Source organism: Martes martes, assembly GCF_963455335.1.
Source record: "Martes martes genome assembly, chromosome: 5".
NCBI lineage: Eukaryota > Metazoa > Chordata > Mammalia > Carnivora > Mustelidae > Martes > Martes martes.
Window position 1 is genome coordinate 41,746,420 of NC_137892.1, and position 18,272 is coordinate 41,764,691.

The following is an 18,272-nucleotide window of genomic DNA, read 5'->3' on the forward strand; positions in this document are numbered from 1 at the left end:
GCCCCTGTCTTTCATAACTCCCCTATACATTCCCCAACTGATCAATGTTGACCCGAGTAGGTAGGGACAACTCTACGCCCCTACTCAGGAGGAAGAAGTTACAGAAGATGAGACCTTCCACCTTCAACAACCTTAAAGATTTAAGGGTCAAAATTGTTCAGGGGGAAATGTGGAGGCCGAGAAAATCAAGGCCATCCCACCCCAGGTTTAGCCTTAGCATAAGTACAGCCATCTTCGGCAGCCATCTCAGACCCCTGTGCCCAAGGGCTGAATTTTCCCCCACCCTGCTTTAGTAACCCCCACCCTGTTTTGGTTCCAGGAAGCCCCACCCTGCTTTAGTTCCAGAGACCCCCACCCTGCTTTGGTTCCAGAGACCCTCACCCTGCTTTAGTTCCAGAGACCCCCCACCCTGCTTTGGTTCCAGAGACCCCCCACCCAGCTTTAGTAACAGGAACCCATAAATACCCCTGCCTTAACTAAGCTCGGGGTCCAAGTCCCTACTTCGCTGTGCCGGGTATACTTGGGCCCAAGCTTAAGCTTGTCAAATAAACCCTCGTGTGATTGCACCTGTGCTTGGCTTCCTTGGTGGTCTCTCAGATGCGAAAACTCAGGCATAACAATGGCCAGTTTCTCCTTGTATCTTCACATGGTTGCGTCCGGTCTATGTTTCCCTATGTCCTAATTTCCTCTTCTTATGAGGACACCAGTCATAGTGGATTAAGGCCATTATCGACTGAATGTGTCCCCCACAAATTCATGTGTTTAAGTCCTAACCCCCAATGGGATGGTATTTGGAGGTGGGGCCTTTGGAAGTTAATTAGCTTCAGGTGGGTGGGACCCTCATGATGGGATTAATGTTCTTGTGAGAAGCAGAGGCTAGAACTCTGACTAGCACTCTCTCTCTCTCCCTTTCTCTCTCCCCCCACCCCTTCCACCCTACCCCCCTCCTTTCCTTCCCCCTCTTTGTCATGGCCATGTGGGGAGGTAGTGATGTGGCTGGCTGCAAGTCAGGAAGAGAGCTCCCATCAGTATCCAAATCTGTTAGCACCTTGATCTTGGACTTAGCCTCTGGAACTATCTGGAACTATGAGAAATAAATGTCTGTTGTTTAAACAACCAAATCATGGGTGCCTGGGTGGCTCAGTTGGTTAAACATCTGCCTTTGGCTCAGATCATGATCCCGGGACCCTGGGATCAAGTCCCACATCGGGCTCCTTGCTCTGCAGGGAGACTGCTTCTCCCTCTCCCTCTGCCTGTAGCTCCCCCTGCATGTGGTCTCTCTTTCTCTCTCTCTGTCAAACAAATAAATAAAATCTTTAAAACAAACAGACAAACCAATCCATGGTACTTTGTTGTAGTAGCCCAAAATGACTAAAGCTTGGGACCACCCTAATATGGTAACCCTAGCCTAACCTGGGGCTGGGGGCGGGGGCGTGGAGAAAATCAGACAAATCCTGATCTGAGACATTCCACAGGATAAGTGTCCAGTACTCCTCAAGACCATCAAGGTCTTAGAAAGCATGGGGGTTAGATTAAAAAAAAAAAAGAAAGAAAGATTGAGAAACTGTCCACGACCAACAGAAACATTAACAGAAAAACTCATGAAATTCAAATGAAGTCTAGAGTGTAGTTAAAAAAAAGAAAAAAACTATCAAGAATAGAAACATTATTCTGATATCTAACTCAGGGAGGAAAAATTCTCACAATTCCCTAGAAATGAGGTAATTTACATTCCCAATACAGGAATGGGAAAGGAGCAATAACCTCATCAAACCCACAGAGAAAGTCTCTATTCAAAGTAACTTGTTGGAAAATTTGGCTCTCATTCTGTGTACATTAGAATCCTCTTGATAATCTTGTATAGATATATTAGAAAAATACTAATTCCTTTCTATTCTCCCTTATACACGCTACAACCAGAATGCCAAGTCAGCTTGAAACTGTATATTAGTAAAGTATATTATTTATTTTTTAAAAAAGCTTCAAGTTGAATAAACTGAGATCTAAAACCATAAAACCACTCCCATAATATACCCAATGTTAATGCAGTTTTAATCCCTTTAAGGAAGATCGTTAAGAGGTACAAAACTTCCAAGAAAAAAAAAAATGAGTAAATGATTTCACAAAAGGAAAAAAGATACGTATGATCTCGTAGAATCACATCAGAGGGCCACTCTTATAAATTTAAACTAATAAGCAGAATAATAGGCTTTCATTTCAGCGGTACTATAAAAAGCCACCAAATTTAGAAACTTTTCGAGGACTGTTTCAGGGAGGGAGCTACTTAAAAAACTGTGAGTACATTGTCTTTTGCTCAGATAATCTTTTATGTTACCCAAGCTGCTGCCCTCCTTTTCTGGCCTTTTCCCTTTCCTAATTCCTTAAATCCATCTTTCTCCTCTGTCTAAAACCAGAGAGCATAATTAGAGGGCATGTGGCTCCACCTTTTATGGAAATAGCTCTACTCCTTATTTGCATGTGTTTGGACCCATTACCAGCTGTCTGTAAAAGCAGGAGGGTGACCATTCCTCCTTATTATCCAGGCAGATTCTGTTCAAAGCCAAAGATTAGAACAGTGCAAATGGTAGAAAATAGCTTTTTTTTTTCCTTTGAAAAATACAAGAGCAGTTTAAAGTGAATAGAAATTAGTGGATCAGTGAACTGGAAGGAAATGTTATTGCCTCTGAAATAGCCTTGCTCCCACTCAACTTTGCATAACAATATTCCGTTTGCTATTATGTAGCAGGACTTCCAGCCTGCTGCCCAGCCCAAATCAGGAAAATTCCTCTCTCTCCCATTGGCTTGGTGTGAATGAGATGCACAATGCAACCAAACATAGTTAAACCTTTTAGAGAGGACTTTTTTTTTTTTTTAAATCTAAGCAATTATTTCTGCCATTAACAGGTGTAAAATGTCTTCTAACAAGAAAGTGCCAAACAGCAAATGTGCTTTTGAAATACGCAGCACAAGTTGCATATAAATAAGACATTCTAGGAGTCTATCTGCTTCAATTTTATAAAGCAGATGTCTGCTGTCCTAAGCAAATAGTTCAAGTTGTTTCCAAAATATGGAGGCAAAAAGCAATAGAGGTACCATTTACACACTCATTAGTAAGAGAGGAAATGCATCTGCTTTGGAAAATTGCTGCTCACTAAAAAGCAAGTTTCCCTAGCAACGGCTACATCATACAACTCAGACCACTTCTAAGCTATGAGAGAAATTATAGGAAAATATATAAAAAGATTTTTATTGAATATTTTTTATCTTTGCCATGGGAACATTTCCCCTAAACTAAGATATGCCTAGGGAAATTAAGACTTGCCATACACCAGGCACCAAAAAAAAAAAAAAAAAAAAAAAAAAAAAAATTAAGGATGTATCTATAATTACTCATCCTTTGCTAAGGGCAAAAAGATGGAAAGCCATTCTATAACATCAGATGACAGGGAGAGAGAGAGAGAGAATGCAAGAGAGGGAGAGAGAGGCACATGTAAACCAGGCAAGTGGATAGAGACGGGATTCCCTGTCTCTCTGGCGCCATCTCAGTAGGGGATATGGTTGGTCTGGTGACCCCTGGCTCCATTCTTTCCTTTGTGGCTTTTCTTGTTTCCACCCCTAGCTGAAAAATGGTTACAAATCAAACAATTTCTAACTGGATGATAATAGAATCAATAGGTAGAGGCTCTAAATCCCAAAATTCTGTCTGTAGTTATTTAACCTCACTCCCCACCCCAGCTCCCATTGGTGATATTAAGGGAGGATGTGGGCATTTCTTCTGTCTAAAAGCTTTCATTATTCAAAAAGGCAGTTTGAATTCTCGTGAAGTTCATCCACATCCAGTAGGAAATATCTTGATTTTCCCCCCTAAAAAATAAAGAAAAAAATGATAAAATGTGTCTTTTTCCCCCATGAAAACTGAAATAATGTCTAAAAATAAAGTTGAACATCTGAATTTTCCAGACTTTCTGGATTGTTCTGATATCTATGTGTTTTTTTAATGGAAATGCTACTTGGGAATATAGCATATTTCCTCTCAGTGCCATATAATGCCATATTTGAATGTATTTTAATGGCTGATTCCAGTTTTAATGCCATAAATAGGAACTTGTTTTCAATGTCTTTTCATTGTACCAGGTAACATTTCATACAGCCTATCTATCGCTGCCTAGAGGATCACTTTTGGTTCTACATCTAAGAGAGTGAGCATGAGGGAACAATCTTCAACCCACCACACTCGTGGTACTCTGAGATGGGGGGGGAAAGAACAACAAAGCAAGTACATGACTTTAAATTCAAGTGCACTATCCTACAAAAACCAAGATGGTATCAACAACGGAAGAAAGGAGCTGAGTTCAACTCAGTACCTGTTCTGTGAGAGGCATTGTACTTCCATTCTTCCTTTGGTCCTTATGTTTTTCACAAGAGGGTTTTGAAGATCAGAGATGAGTCATCGGACCAGCATCACACAGGACTAGTGGTAGAGCTGAGATTCAAACCCCGAGTCTGTCTAAAACCATAGCTTGTGCTCTTTGTCGATCTCCCTTTGCCACTCTGGGCATTTCTGTTCCCCCAATTTTTTTTTTTTAACCCAGACTTTTTTTTTTTTTTTTTAATCCAGACTTCTCCTTGACAGGGCTCACAAACTTGAGCCTTTGTTCTTTTTAGACAGAACTGTTTCATTTACAAATGTGAATTAATAGCCAAGTTTAAAGCCCGAGATTTCATATAAAATCTTCATTTGAGGCTTCCCCTTCCAAAGAAAAACATAAAAAGATGTGATGGCCCCAGGATTCCCTCACAGCCGCTGACACCTGGACACCTGAGGAATGGCTGTGTGCTCTTTCTTCAGGTGTCCCCAGCCTGTCACATCCACGAGTTAACCGCCTGGCTCTGAGGGGACAGGAATCGGAGTTAGCCATTTCTGGGTGGATGGTATTGAAAGAAGTCACCTTATATTCTAAACACTGTCTGCAAGCAGCGTCAGTGCCTTACACCTTGGGAATGGGTACGGGGGGCCGGCCTGCGGCTGCAAACCATAACGAAGGAGAGAAATAAGACTGAAGAACAAGGTGGAGCCTGGGTGGCTCAGTGGGTTAAAGCCTCTGCCTTCGGCTCAGGTCATGATCTCAGGGTCCTGGGATCGAGCCCCGCATCGGGCTCTCTGCTCAGCGGGGAGCCTGCTTCCCTCTCTCTCTGCCTGCCTCTCTGCCTACTTGGGATCTCTGTCCAATAAATAAATAAAATCTTAAAAAAAAAAAAAAAAAGATGGAACCCGTGAATTCATTTAGACTTGCTCAGGCTCTAATCAGGAAAGATAATGAGCCAAGATGTTTGAAAATTCGTCATAAAAAAAAAAAAAAAAAGAAAAGCTCAAGACCTGTCCTCAGCCAAATAATGACCTTCCATGAATTTCAGCTGAGGAGATAAAAAGAGCAGGAATCAAAGAATCTAAAAACTAGAGTTCTCGTGTTCGCCCATGTTACTAACTCACTTTGGGATCTGTAAGCAGCGGTGCTCAGCCCCAGTGGGCTTCAGGTGCCACATCGGGACATGGAAAGAACTGGATTTTTTGCACGGACAGCATCCACACAGGTATAAATAAAGGAAGACCAAAATAAATAAATAAATAAAGGAAGGAAGGAAGGAAGGAAGACAGTAGTGAGGGACTGGATGTGCACAGGGGACACTAAGGAAGGGGACACTAAGGAAGGGGACAGCTGCCGCTCCGCTCCAGCCCGGCGTTGCCTTTGGGGATTTGGGCTGAGGGTTGTCTAAATGTCTCACTCGGCCAGAGTAGCCAGTAACATTTATGAGTCTGTTTTTGAAGTGTCAGACTTTTATTTTTTTATTTTTTTTTGAGATTTTTTTTTTATTTTATGATTTATTTGACAGACAGAGATCACTAGTAGGCAGAGAGGCAGGCAGAGAGAGAGAGGAGGAAGCAGGCTCCCTGCAGAGCAGAGAGCCCGATGCGGGGCTCGATCCCAAGACCCTGGGATCATGACCTGAGCCGAAGGCAGAGGTTTTAACCCACTGAGCCACCCAGGCACCCCTGAAGTGTCAGACTTTTAAAAATATTATCAACGAATTCAAAATTGTTAAAACACCCACCTAAGCCAACTGTAAGCAGTGGAAGAAAATGTCTCTGGGCTGCATTGGCCTGCGGGCCCTCAGTTTTCTGCCTCGGGACAAAACACCATTTAGTGTTAGAATTCTGTGCTTTTAAGTATTGAGTAGCTAGAATCATGGTTGAGAAGAAGAGAGGGGTGTAGGTGGGTATGTTTTCAGCCGAAGAGCTCAAAAAGATGAAATGTGTGGCGTTCGCTAAGGGGCCCGTTTTGCCATCCTCCTCTGACTCCTGCGTTTCACGAGTACAAAGCAAGAGATGTGGGCAGACGCGCAGTGTGAGGGAGCAGCACTCATGGAGTCTGAGTGGGGAGATGCTGCTGGAGACGAGAGAAGGAGGAGCAGAAGGTACAGACAGCCCTCTGGGGAAGCAGGAGAATGGCACCCATTCCCAGGAAAGCCATGAAGGAAGTAGGTAAGAACAATTTAAAAACATATACTATGTGCTTGGTGTTAAATAGATCCCATTTAGTCCCTAAATCTTTAAGGTAGACACTGATGTTACCCATCATTATCGCAGCAACAACGTACTGGGCATCTTTCATGAACCAATGCAAAGTGATTTAATTAATGTATGCAGCAGCATGAAAGAGAATCTTCTATGACCAACATACAGATGAGAAAAGCAAGACTTCAAGATAGAGTCAGCAATCTGGCCCAAAGTCTATAGTTAATTAATAAGCAGTGTGATTTGAACCAAGATCTGTCTACACCGCACTCCCGCTTCACTCTTTTCTGCTTCTCTAAAAACTCAAGGAACTGATTAAAAATCCCATCACCAGGAAGAGGGAGATCCCACTGCAACTTGGCTGTTTGTCGTACCATCTATCCCCTAGTAGCACCAGGCCAGATGCACAAGTTCCCAGGGTCCAATGCACTTGAAAAGTGTGCCCCTAAACTCTTCTTAAATTCACAAACTACTACCCCCTTGGTTTTCATTTCTGGGACACAGTGTACAACAAGGTACCTAATCCCTGACTACCCTAGAGAGGGAAAGCAACTCTGGGCTAACTAAGATCATTAGACAACATTTAATAATCACTGTTTCTCCTTTCTCCAATAAAGCAAAAATATTGGAGCATGAATCTCACAGTACTTAATTTTTTTAAAAATGCAAGAAAATACAGAGTGTCTGAAAAGCAATGCTAGTGCATCGAACATATTTCTATTCAGTTTGCCACTCGCTCTCCCCTGTGAGAGCAATTTTCTAGACATGATTTCCAAACACAAAAAGAAAGGCAAAAACAGGCTAAGTAGAGAAAGTGTTCTGTGCTAGATAGAGCCACACCAACACGGACACCGGTGCACCCCTACTCTGTGCGCTGTCCTAAGCCCAGTATATGTATGACCTCCTTTCATCCTCAGCCAACTCCACTTTGCAGATTCGATCACTGAGACACAAAAAGGCTAAGGGATGTGCCCGAGGTCACCCAGTGAGTCGTGGAGCCAGCTTTCGGACCCAGACACATGATTCCAATGCTTTGATGCCCTAGCAAAATTGTCAAGTGACAGAAGGCGTGGTCTAACTTGGCTAGGCACGATTTGTAGGATTTGAAGAGTTCTCTTTTCTTTGGTTCCTTCCCATCCTCTAAATGTACATGATTCACTTGGAGAGATTCACGCAATTACACTTAGCATTTAAACTATACCTGTAGGGGCGCCTGGGTGGCTCAGTGGGTTAAAGCCTCTGCCTTTGGCTCAGGTCATGATCTCAGGGTCCTGGGATCGAGTCCCGCATCGGGCTCTCTGCTTAGCAGGGAGCCTGCTTCCTCCTCTCTCTCTGCCTGCGTCTCTGCTTACTTGTGATCTCTGCCTGTCAAATGAATAAATAAAATCTTTTAAAAAAATAAATAAATAAATAAACTACACCTGTAGAAGTCTTTTTTTTTTTTTTTAAGATTTTATTCATTTATTTGACAGACAGAGGTCACAAGTAGGCAGAGAGGCAGGCACAGAGAGAGAGCGGAGAGGAAGCAGGCTCCCTGCTGAGCAGAGAGCCCGATGCGGGGCTCAATCCCAGGACCCTGAGATCATGACCTGAGCCAAAGGCAGAGGCTTTAACCCACTGAGCCACCCAGGTGCCCCTGTAGAAGTCTTTTTAATGCCCATATTAATTCCTACAGGTCACTGGGGCCCTGTTGAACACCAATACTGAAAATCACAGACCCCTTCAGGCACAAGAGCGCTTGGAACTGTACATTTAATAAAACTGTGAATGAATTTAACATTCATTAACTGAATAAATATACTCACAGACCAAAACAAACAAATGAATAAATAAATAAACAAACTCACAAACCAAGATGGGTACTTACTCATATGAGGCAGAGCCACACAGCGCCTGCTTAATAAATGTCTGATGTGAATAAATGAATCCTGTGTCTCCTAAAATTTATTTATTCTTCCAACCAATACTCATTTGGTGCCAACTCTGTGTCAGGCAATGTTCTAGACAATGGACAGCCAGCAGTGAGCAAAACAAACAAAATCTTTGCCTTCATGGAGTTTACATTCTGATGGAGAGAAACTGAAAATAAATAGGATAAGTAAGATATTCAGTATGTTAGTCATAAAAGCCAGGAGGAAAAATAAAGCAAAAAAAAAAAAAAAAAAAGCCTATCGAGACAGTTACAAGTGGTTTTGCAATTTTAGATAAGGTGGCAGGAAATGGCGTCCCTGGTTTAAAAAGTCAATGCTTTTAAAATAATACCCCAGTAAAAATTTTTAAATGAGCTTTTAAACATTTGAAATTTTGGTACCCCTATATATATAGTAAATTTGGTTAACTATATTCAATTCATATTGCTGGGTATGAGAAATGTGATTTTCTAGACTCAGAAGAAGTTGTAGGGAGTCACAAAGCACAATAGAAAAAGAGGATATATCTTACAAATCACTAAAGACAGGTCTAGATTATTATTATTTTGCTTATTTGCATTGGTATCTGATACTTCCCAACTGGATGTATTTCCAAATGAAAACTAAATACATCAATCCCACCTGGAGCCTTCTTGCAAATAACCCAGTGGTACCGATTTCTGACGTCCTTGTGTGACCCCTCTGCTTCCTCAGTAGTGTTTGAGGCAGAGACCGTATGACATGGTCTGTCACACAACCCTCCATGGAATTAGCAAAGCACTTAGGGCCACCAAGCCAATAAAGCAGTTTGGACTTCTCTCTCTCTCTAAAATGTGAAGACTCACTAATGAAAGCCCACTCAGTACTAAAACAGAAGAATTTCACAGTATCAAGGCCTTCAAAGTGGATACCATGGAATTAGGGTTAAAATTCAAATTTTCACGTAAGACACAACCATCTGCAGAGAATTCTATATGAATAATGAGAAAAAGCCCTATCCACCTTCTTAGGGTTCACTAGCCCTGTCAGCACTTAGTAGTGTGAATTATACACTGGGCTCGGCAAGAAAGTTTAAAGGGCTCCCCCCCCATTTTTATTATCATTTTGTTTGTCCACAAAGACACTTTTATCAAGCTTTTGGTCTGTGAACTTGCCTCTACGTGTCCATTGCTTCCTACAACAGGTGTCCACTTAAAACACGGATAAACATTTGAAAGTATTTTGCTTTTAAAAACCCACTAAGCGTTGATCAAATATTTCAGCTTCTTTGGTATTAGATGCACTTGCACACACAAAATAGGGCTGGTTCTGATAACAGAGAATGTGTGACTTAGATAATTTAAAAATATATCTCAGACTTACTTATCTGAGTAGTAAGCCTTTTAAATTGAGTAAATAGGGGTGCCTGGGCGGCTCAGTCAGTTAAGCCTCTGCCTTTGGCTCAGGTCATGATCCCAGGGTCCTGGGATCGAGCCCTGAGTTGCACTCTCTGCTCAGGGGGGAGCCTGCTTCTCCCTCTCCTTCTGCCTCTCCACCGGCTTGTGTTCTCTCTCTCTCTCTCTCAAATAAATTAATAAAATCTTGAAAATAAAAAAATAAACAGTAAATAGCACGTATTTACCAAATAGAAAAATCTAGAAAGTTCTCAATTAGACTCACAGAGAACTACCCAAATGCATTAGAAGTGAGACCACTCAAGTACCTAGCCCTCGTCTCCCTGTCAGCTCTATTCATGTTTCACTCAAGCCTAACAGCTAAATGTCACAGCTCCACGCCAAATGCACCAAGGACTTTCCTGGCACCGATGTGCCTACTTCCCAATGAGCAATATTTCAGCATCATCAGAATTAACTATCCACTAAATTCAATTTAATAAGGCTGCATCATCCTCAGTGTTTCACCTTCATGCACAATTTATTATGATTTCATATGAAAAGCTAAAAGCTCAGAAAACACAGATGCCATCACATTCCTGAAAAGAAAGCCCTTTTCCTGAGCAGTTTTAGACACTGGAGAGCAACTCAGACTGTAACTGGGAGCCTTCTCAGATCAGCTGACAGAATTCACACTGAAAAAGAGATTAAAGACAAAATGCCAGGGTTTGCCAATTGTGAGAAATCCCTGAATTCTCCTTCGGCCCTTCAGCCCCGACAAGATGAGAAGCCAGGGCCTCGGCAGAGAACAGACCCTGTCCCTGGCTCTCCTTGGGAGCTCTGCTTACACCGCAGAGCGGTGTAAGCAGAGCCAGGAAAGACACACTGCTTTATGTGATTTCAAAGTGAGCCTGGAAATGCCCCTCATCTGCATGGATGTCTTCTCTCTCAATCTTTTTTTTTTTTTTAAGATTTTATTTATTTATTTGACAGATAGAGATCACAAGTAGGCAGAGAAGCAGGCAGAGAGAGAGAGAGGAGGAAGCAGTCTCCCTGCTGAGCAGAGAGCCCGATGCGGGGCTCGATCCCAGGACCCCGGGATCATGACCTGAGCCGAAGGCAGAGGCTTTTAACCCACTGAGCCACCCAGGCGCCCCTGGATGTCTTCTCTTAACTTCTATTTTGTATTACTTTCTCCTGGCTTACAAGAAAGAAAAAGGACAGGCACCGGAACGCACATCACAACTGAGAAAGAAAAGCAATAAACTGGAAGAAGGGACTGTCAAGTCGAATCTCATATTAGAAACATTAACAAGGGTGTAACATCATTTTGTTGGCCTCTACTTAAAATGGTGCATCCAAGGTTATTTGAAATTCAGGATGAAGGCTGTCTTGAGACTGCACAGGAAGGCCCTAGTTAGATGTAGGTGATACAGATACAAAGCTCCCACGGTTTAAAAAAAAAAAGCCAAGAACTTTAAGGATGGGGCAAGGGAACGAAATCTTCTCCTTGCTGACCTAATTCATTAGGTCAGTCACTTGTTAGCAGCAAGATATGCCGGCTGTGTGCTCATCGTATAAAAGGACTAGGTTTTCTGCTGGAAAAGCAGAAGCCAACCACAAGAGTGTTATTTCCTCAACAGCACCAGGGTGCAAACAGGTGTATACTGGGGGCAAAGACAGCCGCCGCCCCTCCCCCCATACCCTGCCAACCCAGAGGCTCCCAGCAGTATTGACAGGCTGTTGTGGTCCTCTGCCTGGTCTTACACATTGAACAATAACTGAAATCCATCACAAGATCATTTGCCAGTCCTCCTCAGTTAAATGGGTCTTTATTTTTAGAGAACAATGGGAATTATAGGAAGCTGGAGGTCTTACATCACAGAACTATAAATAGCTGCTGTTAAATGCAGCCCTATGTTTTTGTTTTTCAATTTTGAAATGAAGTTGATATTTGAGAGGGGTTTTTCATCTGCTGGACAGTTTATGATGTCCCAGTGATGTCATCTTATCTAGGTGATTAAGGACTTATTTAGTTTTTCAGTCAGACAAACCACCAGCTCTCAACGGGAATTTTAATCAGAAGGATTGCTTGCTGTGCTGAGACTGTCCCCAGCGAACAAACAGAACATTACTGACCTTTCCTCCACAGGAAATTTAAATTTGTATCATTTGGCTGGTTAGGATTTCTGCCATTCCCTGTGGATCAAGATTAGAGATGAACTTTCAGGTTCAGTCATACATTAAAAACACAAACACATAAGCTGTGAAAAGCCAGAAGCAGAATGATGTGTTTCCCCTGATACAAAAGGTCACTGCTGTTTCTGTTCGTTCATTCCAGCTAACCACAGGCTCCTATGCTCACTGCCCTCATTTAGGGAACTCAAATTGGTAAATAGCCATACTTATGGGTCCTCAGCATGTTCACTGCATTAAGATTATCTGCTATATTTAACCTAGCTCTCTCATTTGTATGTTAAAGGAAAAAAATATTTCCCTTGTGATAGACTAGACCTAACAGGACATTTTTTTAAATGTGTAAATGAGGTTATATTGATCAGAATAGTTCTGGTTTGGTCTAGAAAGTTTCTGACTTGTAGCAGCAGCAAGAGGAAAAGAATTAAAAAAAAAAAAATCCCAAGTAAATATTCCTTAAAGAAACCTGCTGCTCTCAAAATAAGCAATTTCAGGCACAAATTCATAAAACTGCTGTGTCACCAAGTATTCATTAAATAGGGTAGGGAAATCACACAGAAAGCAGATCCTCTACCCAATAAAGTCAGTAAAAATAACTCCACTAAGCTAGTGACCATGATCTCCAGGATTAAATTTGCAATTGTTTTTGTATTTCCTACACTGAATTCATAAACTGATGTGACTATGTAACAAAACCATCTCTAGGATCCCACAGAGCATTCAATTAATGACTTAGGGCTGAGAGGAAAGCTTATTTATATTTCTTATTCTAGAACCAAATACAAAGCAGTTGTAATAACTAAAAAAGAAAAAGGACTCAGGACTAACTGTTTACTGTGTTTTATTTAAAGGGTGATGTTGTCTGAAACCAAGGTGAAGCTGCATTTCCACCTCAACACTTATCTCTAAATTAATCTTCAACTGAATTTGTTTAGCGACACTGTAATATCAGATTCCAGGAGGATATGCAATTAATTATCAGGAAAATACTTAAATCTAACCTGTTGTAACTAACATATAGGTCTAGGTTAGGAAGCAGTTTAGAAATTTTTAAACATTTTCAAGTTAGGTAATTCTATTAATTTTACAATCTGTTTGAAGGATGCTTTGTAGTTTGATCATGAAAGGGGTGGGGTTTTTTGTTTGTTGTTTGTTTAAAAAACTTCAAATCAGGAGTGCCTGGGTGGCTCAGTGGATTAAGCCTCTGCCTTCAGCTCAGGTCATGATCCCAGGGTCATTGGATCGAGCCCCACATTGGGCTCTCTGCTCAGCAGGGAGCCTGCTTCCCTCTCTCTCTCTCTGCCTGACTCTCTGCCTCCTTGTGATCTCTGTCAAATAAATAAATAAAATCTTTAAAGAAAAAACACAAAATTTTAAATCAGTGGGCTAGAGAATGGTTTATCTTGATAGGCAGGTTTGATTATGCATTGTTTTTATGAATTGCCTTCACAGTGAAAATGAGTCATACAAACAAGAGGAAGGAAAATCATTTCAGATTTCAGCTAGGTGCAAACGCACAATGGCTTGACACTCTTCTTGGAAAATCAATTCGGATTTGACATCGGCCGTATCACTTCTATTGCACACCATCAAATATCAAAGATATCTTGAGAGAATATCTTGTTCTTCATAGGAGAAGAATATGCCCCAAATTGTTTTTAAACTGAGTCTTCATGGTCTGTGAAATGCCATGCCATTATTTTAATGATTAAAAAAATGAAAAGTCAATAAAAATGAGTGATGCATTCATCCTTAATTATACACCAAAGGTGAATAGATGTCATTCTTTATCATAAGCTGAGAAAAAAAAAATGAGTAACTACAGCACCAGACAGTTGCTGAGCAAAGACATTTTAATTTCCCTCCCATCCTCCACAACACATTTTAAAACACTGAGTCTCAAATTCAGTCGCTCAAGGTCATACAGCTCTAAGTGTCAGTGCCAGGGCTCATGCCCAGAATTCAAATCCAGGTTTTGTCCAGTTTCAAGGCCCGTGTTCTTCTCACCGCATATTCTGCTGCTCGGTTTCACATTTACCCGGCTCCTTCCAGTCATGCAGCTTTCAATTCCATGATCAACCTTAGCAGCTCTGAACGTGCGGAACAAAGGTGGCTGCTTCCTTAAACTCACCTTCCTTTTCTCCCCCTCCTCCCTACCCTGGGAATTCTGGATCGGATACTCCCATCCCTCTCCAAGTGATTGTAAGAAGTGCCCAAGCTAAACAGTGCATGCAAAGAGATTTTAAAGTTATTCTGGCATAATTATCCTAATCAACAAAAACCAAGTATTGAGTGCAGCTCAATTAAACTTATGAGAAGAAATGATTGTGTGGGAGTTCAACAAATGAAAGCGTAAGGTCAGGCTTTCATAAGGTGCTCCAGATTCTATCACCTTGCTCTAATTCTTGCATATTTCAGCAGTCACGTTTTTTGTGACTTCACAGAAATAACAAGTCATTTAAAAAATCCCAAGATGGTACTGCTAACACACACTGTGCAACCACATATAGCCCACAGCACTGAGAACATTGGGGTAAACTTGGAAGTCTACAATTGCAAAGTTATTTTTAAGTCTAAACCAGGTGATAATTAAAAAAAAAAAAAAAGGAAGAGGTGAGTGTTACTGAACCAACTTTGATTTCTCAGTTTCCATTGTGTTTGCATTGCTCCTTTCATTTCGGCACTATCAGTGTCATTAAGAGTTTGAACAAATCCAGAGCAATTATCCGGAAACCCTCACACATAGGCTGACTTGATCATCTTAAGGCCTTTTACTCACATATTTCTTCAAACATTAAGTGAAATTATTTACTTGTAAAGTTCTTCATCTCCTTTTAGAACAGTCACTTCAAAGTTTCTTGAATAGTACATCCATGAGAGCAAATAACTATTATCAAATTGTCAAACAGATGATATCTTTCATGATAACCCAACTGCGCAAAACCCTTGGTTATCTGTACACAAAACAAAGAGCATGCTATATTTAATTTAAGGAAAATGCAGAGGCTTTCTGAACATTAATCATTATCCTTCAAAGCCACCTACAACCTAATCTGGTTTAGGGTCAAAGCATTGTGTGCGCACAGTAGGATCTCAATGCATAATCTGAATGAACCCAGGTAGTTTAAACCTAGGAAATAGCCAGAGGGAAAATAAATAAATAAATACACACACACACACACACACACACACACACACACACACAGTCTGTAACAGTGACTGGTTTCAAAACAAAATACTGAGAGAATGAGTATGAGGCACGCCATGCATGAGGCAGGTCTTCAGCAGGCGCAACAAGACTTCCCAGGTACGCTGAATGAAGTCTGTGAATGGGGAGTTGCTCATTAAACAGCCCACATAAAGATGCTTGTTGGTACAGATTTTTTATGGAGCAACCCACTGCACAGAGGGCTCTTAGAAACTTCGATTAGGTATCTAAATTGGTATGAATGGAACACAGCTTTAAAAAGCCTTTAAGTACAAAATATTTTGAAAATTTCTGTAATTTCAAAAAGGTCCAATCACACACTCACCCTCCTCCACCCCAATATTCCATTGCTTCTTGAAACTAGCAGCTACAGAGGTGCAGGTGCAGATTTAAGCCAAATTGGCTCTTTTTCCTTTTCCATTTCCAACCAGATAAAATTTGACTTTGAAGTTTTTTGCCAGTATGTCCATCTTTCAGATATATCACAGAACCTTAAAAAGAAGAATTAGTGTCCATTTGAGGCTTTGTTACAGAATGAAGAATCTACAGTTGTGCATTAAAAAAAAAAAAAAAAGTGTTTTACTTCAGAAGCTATGAAAAAGTAAGCTGTACCAGCCACAAGAGATTTTTGGAAAAAAGATTTTAAAAAATGGCTAATATGTTTTTATTTGAAAAAAGAACACAAACTAAATTCTCAGCAGCTCTTGTCAAAGCCAGTTTGCATAGTGGCTAGACAACAAATAAGGGCATTGTTAGCAACTCAGGAAAACTCCTGCAGAAATAATTGAAAAATTCCCCTCTGGGTTTTCAATTTAGCCTAGGCAAAACAAAAACAACACTTACACCAAAAATACACACTAGAAACTGGACCTGGGAGTTGCCTGGGTGGCTCAGTGGGTTAAGTGTCTGATTCTTGGTTTGGGCTCAGGTCATGATCTCAGGATCCTGGGATGGAGCTCCTCCTTGGGCTCTGCACTCACCAGGGAGCCTGCTTGAAAGATTCTTTCCCTCTGCCCCTCCCCCACCAACCCTAATTTCTCTCTCAAAATAAATCTTAAGGGAAAAAAAAAAAGGAAAGAAGGAAGGAAGGAAGGGAGGGAGGAAGAAACCAGACCAGGCATTGAGAGGACAAACAAACAAGTGTTAATGAAGAGATGTAAACATTCAGGTTATGGTACGTGTACATAGTTTCTTCTCTTCTCCATTCTTATTAAGTCAGCCATGGCTAATAACTATTGGAGGGATGACCTATGTTACACTGTATAGTTTGATAAGAGTCCTGAGAGCCAGCTGGTCCTGAAATGGGAAGAACAATGTGTGGGTTACCAGAAGTGGATCCTTGGACCACACCCAACCCCGTGTTTTATATTCAGTGCTTGAGCATGAGCAGCCTAGGCCCAGAGAGAGTGGTTGGGTGAGCTCCAGCTCTTACACGTTGTGGCTACATCAGGGCAAAGAGGAAGGAAGAAGCCACTTTCTAGATGCTTTCTGTCGTTGTACTTATCCCTTTGTTGCCACAGATGCTGGTAACAAAATGTATCACAACAGTTTCTGGTTTTATGTTGTTGTCCCCCCCACCCCCTTGCCCCCCCGGGATAGGAAGAGTAACCATATGCACAATTGACCTATAGGTGCAAATGAAATCGACCTCTGTAGAGAGGCATCATGGGCCGGAGAATGGGATCAGGAATTCTGCTAATGTGCTGAAAAAAAGGTCTTCAAATGATCAGAGACGGCAACCTGAAAGAACTATGTGGTAAGGAGCAGAAAGTTCTTCACAGTAAAGCAGTTATCATGCTCTTAAAAGACATGACTAAAAACCATGACCGAGAACACGACCTCATTCAAGGCACAAAAAATGGATTCTGCAAATGGGTTATTCAGCAAATGTTTCACTGCATGGTTCAGGAGTCCCTAACCAAAACTATAATGCGTGCACAGGAAAAGGTTCACAACTCAACTTCAGAAACCTATTGAGACAGATCGGTTCTGTTCTGGTGTCTTTTACTTCCCAAACTGTATTAAGTCCTCAAATTAGGAACTAGACAGCAAATCCAAGAAATCTGAAAAATAAAGCACTGGATAGAAAATTACTAGCAAAAAAAGATGGAGAATAAGAATCAAAATAAAACTGTCCACTCATTTTTTAAATGGTCCTTATTTTTTAATCTTGCTGAGTCTCAGGCCCATGTTCAAACATTTAATAACATAAAATTCTACAAAACTGGACTCAACAAGAAGAATTTTCATGTTAGGTCTAATATTTTCTTCCCACGCCCAAGTGCATGATCTTTGCACAGCTGCACAACTTGGGACATCAACAGCTCACTTCCGACAACATGAGTTCACCAACTGGCTCAGACATAGCTCAAACATGTTTTGAGATCGTGAAGTATTTTATTCAAAATACTTCAACTTTAAATGTCGTGCTTTTATTTTACGGTCTAGAACCTTTATAAAGCAGTTGTGGGGCAAATTGAGAGAGCAGTTCAGGAGTTTTGAAGAGAGTTTTTTATCACTGTCAATAACTGCATTTTATTCAGCAACTACAATGAGATGGACATTTATATTACTTTCAGTATGTCTAATTCTCCCAAGAACTATAAAGTAGAAATTATTTTTCCTATTTTATAAAAATAAAATGAAACCACATGTCGCGATCAGTTGTTTCCTACGAATAAGTGGTACAGCCAGGGTGGGTATTCTTAAAACTACAAAATCAAAATGATCACAACTATAGGACAGGATGGAAAAGACCAGTATTTTAGCTCTTTCAATATTTTATTTATGGATGTCTCCTTAAAGCAAAGAGAGGGGAACAGAGAAACAAATGGTTGGCTATTAAACATTACCTTCATTTTAAAAAACAGCCCTCAGATAATTTCCACCTGCTCCTCTCTTCTCCTCCAGCAAACAGTCCTAGAAAGAGGTCTGCAGGACAGAAATCTGGGAACGGTTCCAGTGCTCAGACACCCCAAGCCCAGGGTAAGCTTCGAATAACAGTCGTCCCA